The 10,375-nt window shown below is 29.1% G+C and overlaps 1 protein-coding gene across 2 annotated transcripts in view; it reads left to right on the top strand.

Annotated features, from left to right (window-relative positions):
* Nucleotides 1-1,176: 1,176 nt before the first annotated feature.
* Nucleotides 1,177-10,375, top strand: part of LOC129911692 (regulating synaptic membrane exocytosis protein 1) — a 247,748-nt gene continuing 238,549 nt past the window's right edge. For both annotated transcript variants that reach the window (XM_055989559.1, XM_055989558.1), the window contains exon 1: nucleotides 1,177-2,457. The gene's annotated coding sequence lies outside the window, so the exon portion shown is untranslated. The remainder of the gene's footprint in view (nucleotides 2,458-10,375) is intronic.

The raw sequence follows: 10,375 nt of genomic DNA, 5'->3' as shown, positions 1-10,375 counted from the left end.
AAAACCCCTATATCCTTATTCTATATAAAAAACAAAAAAAAAAAAAAACTACATCGCAACAAACCCAACCAAAGGTGAAACACACAAAGCAAAACTCACATGAGTTTCAATTCTCTCTTCTCACTTCGTCTAAATTTGAGTTTTCCAATATAATTGCTTCTGAGCTTTCTTGTACAATACACAAGTCTCTACCCAAACCCTTAAATTTTCAACCAACCAACAACGTAATCACCTGTAAGAGTATCATAAACTGCTCCTTTTTTTTCTTCTCTCGCTTTTATTCTATCTCTCTCTTTCTTTTTGTATCTCTCTCTCAGCTTTGACGTGTGACATAGAGAAATAAAAACAAAAATCGTTTTTCCACCTTTTCTTTGCGATAAATTATTTCTAAGTCCAATTTTTTTTTCTTGATCCAAATCAATGTTTATAAGGATAACCCGCTTAGAATAACACTTAATCGAAATGCGATGTTTTTTCTCCTGTTGATATCCACTTTACATACTCTGAGACGACGACAACGACGACGATGATTTCCACTCAGACATACAAGGGGAGCAGCAGCAGACAGTAGAATCCCAAGGATATTTCCTCATGTGCAACATGTTTGTATGGCCCCAGCACCCGCAGAACCATCACTATACTACAACAACAAGAACAACCATTGCCAACCAGTTGAATATCCAATTATTATCCTTTTTTCCGATGTTGTCGACGTCAGTAACGCTCAAGTGGGGCGCGAAACACATGTTTTCATAGAATTTATATCCCTGTTGCGCTTTACTCAATTTCGAGCTACAAAAGGGGGGCAAAATCATTTGAAAGTGTTAGATACCAGAGAGAGAATGAGAGATTTATTCCAGCGAGAGATGAGCGCATGTGTCCTTGCGTTCATTGGAAGCCTTCCAAATGCGATGTTTTACCTTTATTCTATACTTTGGTCATTTCAATAGCACTTTCATATCATTCTGTCTCATTCACACGTGTAAGTGATTGTTGCGCTCATTATCAATGCCAGGGAAAATTCCGATTACAAGGATATCCTTCTCCAACATTACCATACACACACACATACATAGATATACATTACTGAGTTTCAGGCACAGGCACACAGGCAATAGCAGTAGGAGCAGCGCGGTGTGCGACATCAAAGAGCGGGGGCCTATGTGAAAAAATTCCAGAGAGCTGCTATAAGGACTACATTGCCCAGGGTTGGATGGTAAAGTGCTCCTATCGACTATAGAAAGCCCCAGTTCGAGTCGAGCAATTCAAAGGATCGCATATCCTTTTCCGGTGCCTGTGTTAAACGTTCAACCGTTTTTTTCTTTTCTATACTATTTCTGCATGTAAAAAAAAAACAAGATATACATACTATATACATCAGGACATTGAGAAATTTTTTAAACGTGCAAAAAAGGATACAAATAGTCGCATATTAAGAAAAACGAGAAGATTTAATGACTTAGAAAAAAAGGATCGATCCCATAAATAAAAATCAAAAGAAAACTTTTTCTTTTTTTTCTTTAATTTAATCCTTAAAATCCTTCTTTTGGATCCTTAAAAATTTTTTATTATCAATGTGCTAAACATTTTTTAACAACCCAAAAGGATACTTTGTGTATATAAATATTCCTCACACCATTATTTTCATCAGCCATATTACCAAACCAACCATCATCATCCAGCAACCAGTGAAGTTCAAAAAATGAGAAAAAAGTGAAATCATTTTTCTCGCTGGATATCATTAGCCTTGATGTGATGATGGAGGTGTCTGGGGATGCATGTTAATTTAACATCTGACACATACAATCAAGCTCTCAAAAGGTTTCCATCAAAAATTTTTTTTTTAAAACAAAGGACATGGAAAATTCATTTCACTGATGCCGCACCTGCAGAAAGACTACACAGTAATTAAAGATTACTTTGCCAAAAGAGGACACAAAGCAACAGGACGACAACAACGACAAGACAAAAAAATAACTGAAAAATGAGCTAAGGCAGCAAATAGTACTGTTTGTTCTTAAAATATACATTCATATAGTATACCCAACAGTGAGTGAGTTAATCCTTTACAACACGGTGAAAGGAGGTTTCAGTGTCATTAGCAACGAAACCTATTATCCTTTTTGCAAAATAAAAAAAAAAAAATCATTGTAAAACATGGTCTTCACTCTGGTATATTTCAAATTGTAAATACAAAAATAAAGAATAGATACAATAGTGTGTGAATAATAGAGTGAAGTTGGTGTTGATTTTAAGTGAAAATAGAAAAAAGAAAATAATAAAAAAAATATTACGTTAACGCCATAGTGTACCAAATAAAAATATAAATATCAACTTGGTGGTTTTTGTTATTTTAGAACCAAACAAAAAAAAAAAAAATACATAAACAAGTGAAGCAGAAAGTTCCGAGTTCGAAAGGCAAACATCGTCATCCTTGAAATTCCTGATTGGCAACAGGTAAGGATGAGGGAGGGATGTGGTGGGAGGAACGCGGCTATATGAATGCCGAAAATGAAATACTGCGTTATTGAATTTTTTTTATTTTGTTCTCTATACAGCAAGGATAGATACAATGAAGGGGTGAAGGGAAGAGAGGGGTGGTAAATATTTGAGGGTTTAATGTTTTTGTTTCGCCATTTTATGTACACAGTTATTTGAATATAAAATGGAGGTAGGTTTTTTTTTACCTATTTTATTGCGATCGATAAAGTCAAAATTGCAAAATTCCTTTCACCAAAATGATAGCAATAATGTTTTTTCAAAGTGTGTATGGTTTTTTGTTATTGTTTTTGATATTTTTTTTATATTTGTTTTTTTTTTTTTTTTATAGCTGCTCTAACAATTTTGTATTAAATTGAAAAATAATTCAGTTTTATGTTCTTGTTACCTTCTGGTATATGTAGATACCTATCTACTCTTGCGGATGATGTGTTATTTTATGATTTTTTATGGCTAATGACAATATAAACGACGAAAAGAAGGTCAAATCAACTAGAAAGAACATAAATAATGAATTTTTGTGGCGTATTTTGGAATTTTAGAGTTTTCATAATACCTGGGCAATATAAGCGTGAAATTAGTTTTCAACTTAATGATTAAAAACTAGGATGTAATATTATTTACCTAGAGAAACATAAAACTTTTTAAATACCTAATTGAAAATATATTTTCTTATAACTTTTTTTCATAATGATTTTAAAAAATAGAATTGACCTAACATTTTTAGGTTAAGATTTATTTAGAATATATAAAAGAAGCGGAGAAATTTCAACAATCAGTATGACAAATTTGAAACCTAGTTTCATGTCCAAATAAGACAATTATGTTTTTAAAATTGCAATGATTTTAAAAATGTATTATATAAACCTTGAGATAGATTAATATACCATTTCCTGGAAAACTTTAAACTTAAAATAAATCATTTCTTGGCATCTTTTAATACAAATTAGTTTTCTTAATTTTTGTTCAATAATTATAATTGTTGAGCTCATATTCAAATAAAGAATATTTGTATAATTACAAATACAATAGTGAATGGTTTTACAAACTATCTTGTTTTTCTACTTGTTTTAAAATAATATTTTGAAAATTGTAAGGATTTTTGGTATTTGTCTAAACATTTTTTTTTTTTTTTTAATAGTCCCTGTGAAAAAGCTATAACACCAGCCTATGAACTTGGTGGTAACACACGCAAGTTGTTGTTGTTTAATAAAAACCTGCGCGTATGAAAAAGCAATGTGCTCTTCTAAAAAATTTATATTTCAAAATCCGAACCAGAAAAATCAGATTTACCATTAAATTAAAAAAAAAAAGTCCAATAGATGATCATAAATAAACAATGTTTAAGGCTCAAACGTTGAAAACTACAACGTTGTGTAAAAAAAAAACTGACCAACTAAGTCTGATTTGCTGTAAAATTTTACGTCATTCGGTGCAAATTTATCAAAAAAAAAAATAAGCTTTTGTCATTTTTTTTTTAATTATACTGAACTTGGTTTTGCTCCATAAAAAAAAATAAGCCCTGATTTTTCAATCGTCAGTCGTCAATATACAAAAAAAAAATTTAATTCGTAGGAAAAAGCCTTAACTGGGGACTGGGGACCAATTGAAACATTGGCTCTAAATGAAGCAAATCAGTAAAAAAAAATTTTTAGAAAGATTTTTTGTAAGTGTACTAAAAAATATTTTGAACTTGTATTCATTTCAATAATATATAAATTTATTTTAAAAGGAGTTATTTCTATTCCGGAAACTCTCTGCTAAATACAACCAGATGGTCTGAAAAGAGAAAACATATTTTTATTTTAGATTGACAAAAAGTTTTCATATCTCTAGCGGTGAAACAAACTTTAAATATTGCAGTAACATTATAGATAAGACCGTACGTCATACTCTAAGTTTTCTAACACGATGTTGCAACAGTATTAAAAATGGGAAAAATTTACAATAGTATATGAAACAAATGTTTTCCAGGATATTGTTTTTAAAAATTTTGTCAGTTTCGATGAAATCGATTATTTTGAATATTTCTTTAAGTGGAAGTTGTCCGCTCAATGGTGAATTTCGCCTTTCAAGAAGTGATTTCATTCGATTGTTTGCCAACGCAATTTTGATCTCAATTCATTTATTTTATGCTCTAACAGCTTTGCTGGAAAATCTTTTTGCAATAACACCAGATTGTTATTAGAATTCAGCCTGGTGGTATTTATCATTTTTTGGTATTAACTTGTAATCTATAATAGGGGAAAATAATTTTTAAGAAATACTTTTCTAGGAAAAAATTTACCTCAATGTCAAAAACTAGCATGGGAATGTAAAATGGAACAGATTTTAAAATTTGATATCAGTGCAACAAAAGAAGATATGAACATTATTTTGACGCAGTACAGATGATATTATTTTTCTAAAACTAAAATAAGCAAATATTCTTTAAGATGTTTGCTCCATTAGTATTAACAGAGAAATTACCGTTAAAATATTCATATTTTAGTAAAGATTCACCAAAGTAAGCGTTTTCTTAAATTATGGATAAATTACACATTATGTTGGACTGTTTTTATTTTGTTTTTTATTTTCGAATGGGAATAGTAATAAAAAGTTGCGCTATTTATAAACGAACAAAACTGTATACTTAACATTTTTAAATAATTTCATTTTGAGGTGCCCCAAGCCCTCTGAATGCTTAAAAAGAGGACTAAATGGGGAAAAATAAAGTTACATATAGTTTTTCTTTTAAATTCATATTTAACTGAGTTTGAATCATCTAAGAAATATGTTTCACTTCACTTTTCATTGAGATTTCAATCAAAAATCTTAACAAAGGTGCGGTTAGTTGAAAATCTAGAATTCTTAAATTTCGATGTTTATGCTTTTCGCAAGTCTTCTTTCTAAAAATTTTATTAAAAAGTCAAGTTACATATTTATTTTTTTGATGTTTCACACTCAGTGAAATATGAATTAAAAAAAAAATATGTTGAACTTTATTTTTCCCCACCCTTTTTAAGCATTCAGAGCGCTTGGGGCACCTCAAAATGAAATTATTTAAAAATTTTAAGTATACAGTTTTGTTCGTTTATAAATAGTATAACTTTTTATTATTATGCCAATTCGAAAATAAAAAACTAAAATAAAATAGCTCCACCTTATTATACATATCAACTTTTACTGAAAAATATTTACTTTACTATTTTGAACATTTTATGCCTATAAGCTCCGTTGTTATTGCTGCAGAAGATAGAGCTCGGCCAAATTTCCCAAATTTGTTTTTTTTTTTTTGTTTTAACATTAAAAATGCAATCCAAGCACTTTTTATAACTTAGAGTTCAAGCAAGAATAAATAAAGATAGAAAGTCCTTTTAATAATTTTTGTGATGCACCCTCGATTTTTCATTTTGTTTGTTTGATGTGCGAATTATTCGCAAATATTGCATAACAAAATAAGTATTTCATTTTCATATAGCTTAAATTACTTTAGCATCCGTCTAGATGAATCTTAATTTAACTTAATCAAATTTACCTCAATTTTACTCAATAGCTATTCTTAAATTCTCAGACGTACATAAGTATTGTTTTTATCATTTTTTGTGCAAGTTTTCTGAAATACATTCTTTTTCCTTGCGATATAGGTAGGTACTATAGGGCAAGTTTAGGATTCGTAAAAAAAATCGAACTCGAGATAACAATTTTACATGACATTACGATGATGGAGAATGCCAAAAAAGTGGGTCCGGCAATTCTGTGTGTCTGTCTGTCTGTCTGTCTGTCTGTCTGTCTGTCTGTCTGTCTGTCTGTCTGTCTGTCTGTCTGTCTGTCTGTCTGTCTGTCTGTCTGTAAGAACCTCGAGCTACAGCCTAAACTACTGGAGCTATTTTCTTCAAACTTGGTAGTTAACAGTTTTTCGTGATTCCCTAGAGGAGAAATTGAAATTTTTTTTTTTAGGACCAAAACTAACGGTACCTGTCATGTAACGGAAATACAAAAGTTAGTTTTTTTCAAAAACGGCTCTAACGATTTTGATTAAATTTATATAAAAAATTATTTTTTAAAAAAAACCGCTCTAACGATTTTCGAAAATTTTTTTCTGAAAATTCCTTTTTATACAAGAAATAAAATGGCATACTTATTTTTTTGTAAAAGATCATATAAAACGGTATTTAATTATTTATAAAATCAGGTTTTATTTTTTTTTCACCACTTATGAAATTCCGTGGAAATATCAAATTTTAAATTTTCCTTTATTTTTATGAATGAAAAGCTTTAACATTAGACTAACTTTTACCATAAGAGCAAGTACGTGCGACCCCAGTCGTGCAATTTATTTTTTTTTGTATTAATAAAAAAGGAATTTATTTTAATACATAAAATTATTACTCCTTTTTCAGTCAAAACCAAGTTTCTACAAATTCTATATATATTTGAATATGTATTAAAAACCATTTATCCAGAAATAAACAAAATTATAAAAAAAATATTTCGGAGAGAGGAGTTTTTTTTCAAACTGAAAAAGTTTTATTCTTAAAAAAATACTCATTCATAATTTGAAAGGAAAATATTTTGTCAGCTTATAAGCTTCATTCTTAGAATATGGGTAGCAAATTATATGTATGAGAATTTAATGAAAAAAAAAATTCCTGTTATTCAAAATTTAATTTTATGATGCAATGTTCCTCAAAAATGTAATCAGGTTTTTTTTTTCGAAAGAACCTTACCAAGAATGATAAGTTTAACGACGCTGTTGAAGTGTTTACAAATAAAAAAAAACCGAATGCAATATCAAAAACAAACATCAATTTCAAATTATATTTCATAAAATGTTTATTATATTATGTATTTGGGGTCACCAAATTATATAAAAACAAAAAAATGAATCTCCTTGCAAACGATCTCATAATTCCACTTAAAGGAATAAAGAAAAGAATATAATGTATACGTGCTGATATTGCACACACTTCTCTCTCTCCTTCCCATTGAACCTAACCTCACCACCATTAAAGGACATACATTAGGTCGTTTAATGACATTTCGTGGGTACTTTATTGGCATCGGAATTTACTGCTTTCATATTATAACCAAACCAGTATGAACGCATAAATTCGGGTCTTTTCCTTTTTCTGCTAACAGGACCAAACATTTGTTGTCCCAATATCTGATGACTTTGTCACAATCTTGTCTCTTCTCTGTTGGCACATCAAACCTTTTTCTTTATGAGCTGAGCATCAAAAGTCCTTGCAAGGTTATTTAGAACTTTTTTAAGGCCCAATAATAATTGTTGTACCTACCTACTTTATATTCTTTATTAAAAAATTTTATTTTAACTCAACGGAATAAGACCGATTTTATGAACCGCATTACAAAAGGTGTTTGTGTATTATGTATGTTTGTATGTGTGTGTGCGTGTTCGGTTGTATATAAGAGTACATAACTTACTAAAGAACACTATAAAGCTGGGTTCATTTAAGTTGTTCGTTCAACCAGCAAGAAAATATCTTCTTACCACCTTCAGAATTTTGTATCTTTCGCAGGATGTATATGTAGTGTAGGTAGGTACTTTGTTACACCTGTTTACTTGCTGTTGTATACGTGAGTGTATCCTTTTTTATCCTTTTATTTGTGCGGGAAGACATGAAGATGGGTTGTAAATCGTTTTGAGTATTTTTACTTTGTGCTTTTGTTTGCAACTATTTGTACATAAAAAAAACTGTAATGGCCGCTACAAAACAAAAACAACATTATTCATCTCAGACTTTCAGGAAGAACAATTTAGAATCTGTACAAAATACCTAAACCATTCTCTTCTTGAATGTGTACGTTGGAGTATAGAAGTTATCGTTGGGTTTAGTCTAAAAGGTGTATTTTTTTTTTCAAACCTACAAATGCTTAAGTAAGTTTTATTTAAGTTTTTATTATTTTTTCTCTTATTTTTTTTTTTCATTTCTTTTTAGAACGTAATCCTTAATGGTTTGATGGTTTAGAAGATATGGAATGGGAAAGAAGGGAAAGAGAGAAAAAAAGAATGAATGAGGGGCTAAAAGGTTTTTGATTGTCTTTGTTTGATAGATTAAAACTGCAGGTGGGTAGAAGATGAATATTAGTATATAGCATATAATTTTTTTTTCTTTTTTTTAATATCCATTGTTTAGTTCTAACAAATGACCTGTTGTTTTTACAATGAATTTTTTTTTTTGTAATGTTTTTCATTTTGTTTCATATTTAATGGATTTTTTGTGTTGCTGAATGAAATATTATTTTTATTTTATGCTTGGATAGAATATTATTTGCTTTGGGAAGCTATTATTTATGTAGATATAAATTTAAAGTTTTTCGTAAGAAAGTTAGTTTAAGGATTCACATTATACAAAATTTGATTTTTTTTGTATTTTCAATTTTAACAAAAAATAAGAAACATTTGTGCAATAGGTTTTTAATTTTTAACCAAAAATTAACCAGAAAATTGAATATTAAAAACAATAATAATACCTTTTTAGGTACCAAGTGAAAGGAAAAGTTGGTTCCAAAATACTTTTTGGATGATTGGACTTCTTTATGCGTTCTGTCTGGGAGCTTGATACATTATGGTATCTACAGCAATATGCAAAAGCTCTCCGAACTCTTGTAACTGTCGTTTGTTGTCCTGGAGTATTTATAATTCGTGATGTATTCCTCAACTCTCGTGGCAGCTATTTTAGGTATTAATGATATTTCATATGTCAGCTAATAATAATAATTCTTAGCAAGTTGCCGAAATATAATAAATTTTAACGATTTTTTAGCGGGTCAATAATTTCTTCAATATATTCGAGGTTTTTGGGTTTCGTCTTTCAAACTTCTGCAAAATTTTTTTTTTTGAATTTCGCATTTTTTTGGATTTTGAAAGGTAGTCTTTGAGCTATCTTTTTAAAACAAAATCTTGAATATTTTAAAAACGGTTTGAGCTACAACATTGGGGTTTGTATCGAAAATCATGGTTTTCAAAAGCTACAATGGCAAAAGGAAAAACTTAAAAAATAATTTTTTAAAGTTTCGTGTTTTTAAACTTCAAATTCGAATAGAAAATGACTGAGAGGAGCTACAAAATAAATTTTTGCGCAACAAATTTTGTTTTGCAAGGCTACAATTTCAGAAATTAAAAAAATTAAAAAATTAAAATTTTTTGAAAATTTTGACCGTTACATTTACATATGAAATTGAGTCTTATTTTAGCGGAATATTGAATAACAAAAAAAAGCTACAATGGCAAAGGAAAAACTTAAAAAATAATTTTTTAAAGTTTCGTGTTTTTAAACTTCAAATTCGAATAGAAAATGACTGAGAGGAGCTACAAAATAAATTTTTGCGCAACAAATTTTGTTTTGCAAGGCTACAATTTCAGAAATTAAAAAAATTAAAAAATTAAAATTTTTTGAAAATTTTAACCGTTACATATGAAATTGAGTCTTATTTTAGCGGAATATTGAATAACAAAAAAAAAAAAAAACTAATCGAGCTACAAAATCGAGGTTTTTGGATTTCGTCTTAGTCTAAGTTACTTCAAATTTCTGCATAAAATTTTTTTTTGAATTTCACATTTTGTTTGGATCTTGAAAGGTTATTTTTGAGCTATCTTTTAAAAACAAAATCTCGAATATTTTAAAAACGGTTTGAGCTACAAAATTGGTGTTTATATCAAAAATAATGTAATCAAAAGCTAAAATTAAAGTCGATAGAAAAATCTTAAAAAAGTGTTTTAATTAAAATGTCTCCACTGGCTTGGTCAAACCGGAAGTGCACTTCTGTAACTTTAAGTTGAAATAAAAAATGACTGGGTTGAGCTAGAAAATTAATTTTTGAGATACAAATTAGCATAGCTATAATTTTGAGCATCAAAAAAATATTAATT

The sequence above is a fragment of the Episyrphus balteatus genome, chromosome 2 (genome assembly GCF_945859705.1).
Source record: "Episyrphus balteatus chromosome 2, idEpiBalt1.1, whole genome shotgun sequence".
NCBI lineage: Eukaryota > Metazoa > Arthropoda > Insecta > Diptera > Syrphidae > Episyrphus > Episyrphus balteatus.
This window is presented reverse-complemented; position numbering and strand designations above follow the sequence as displayed.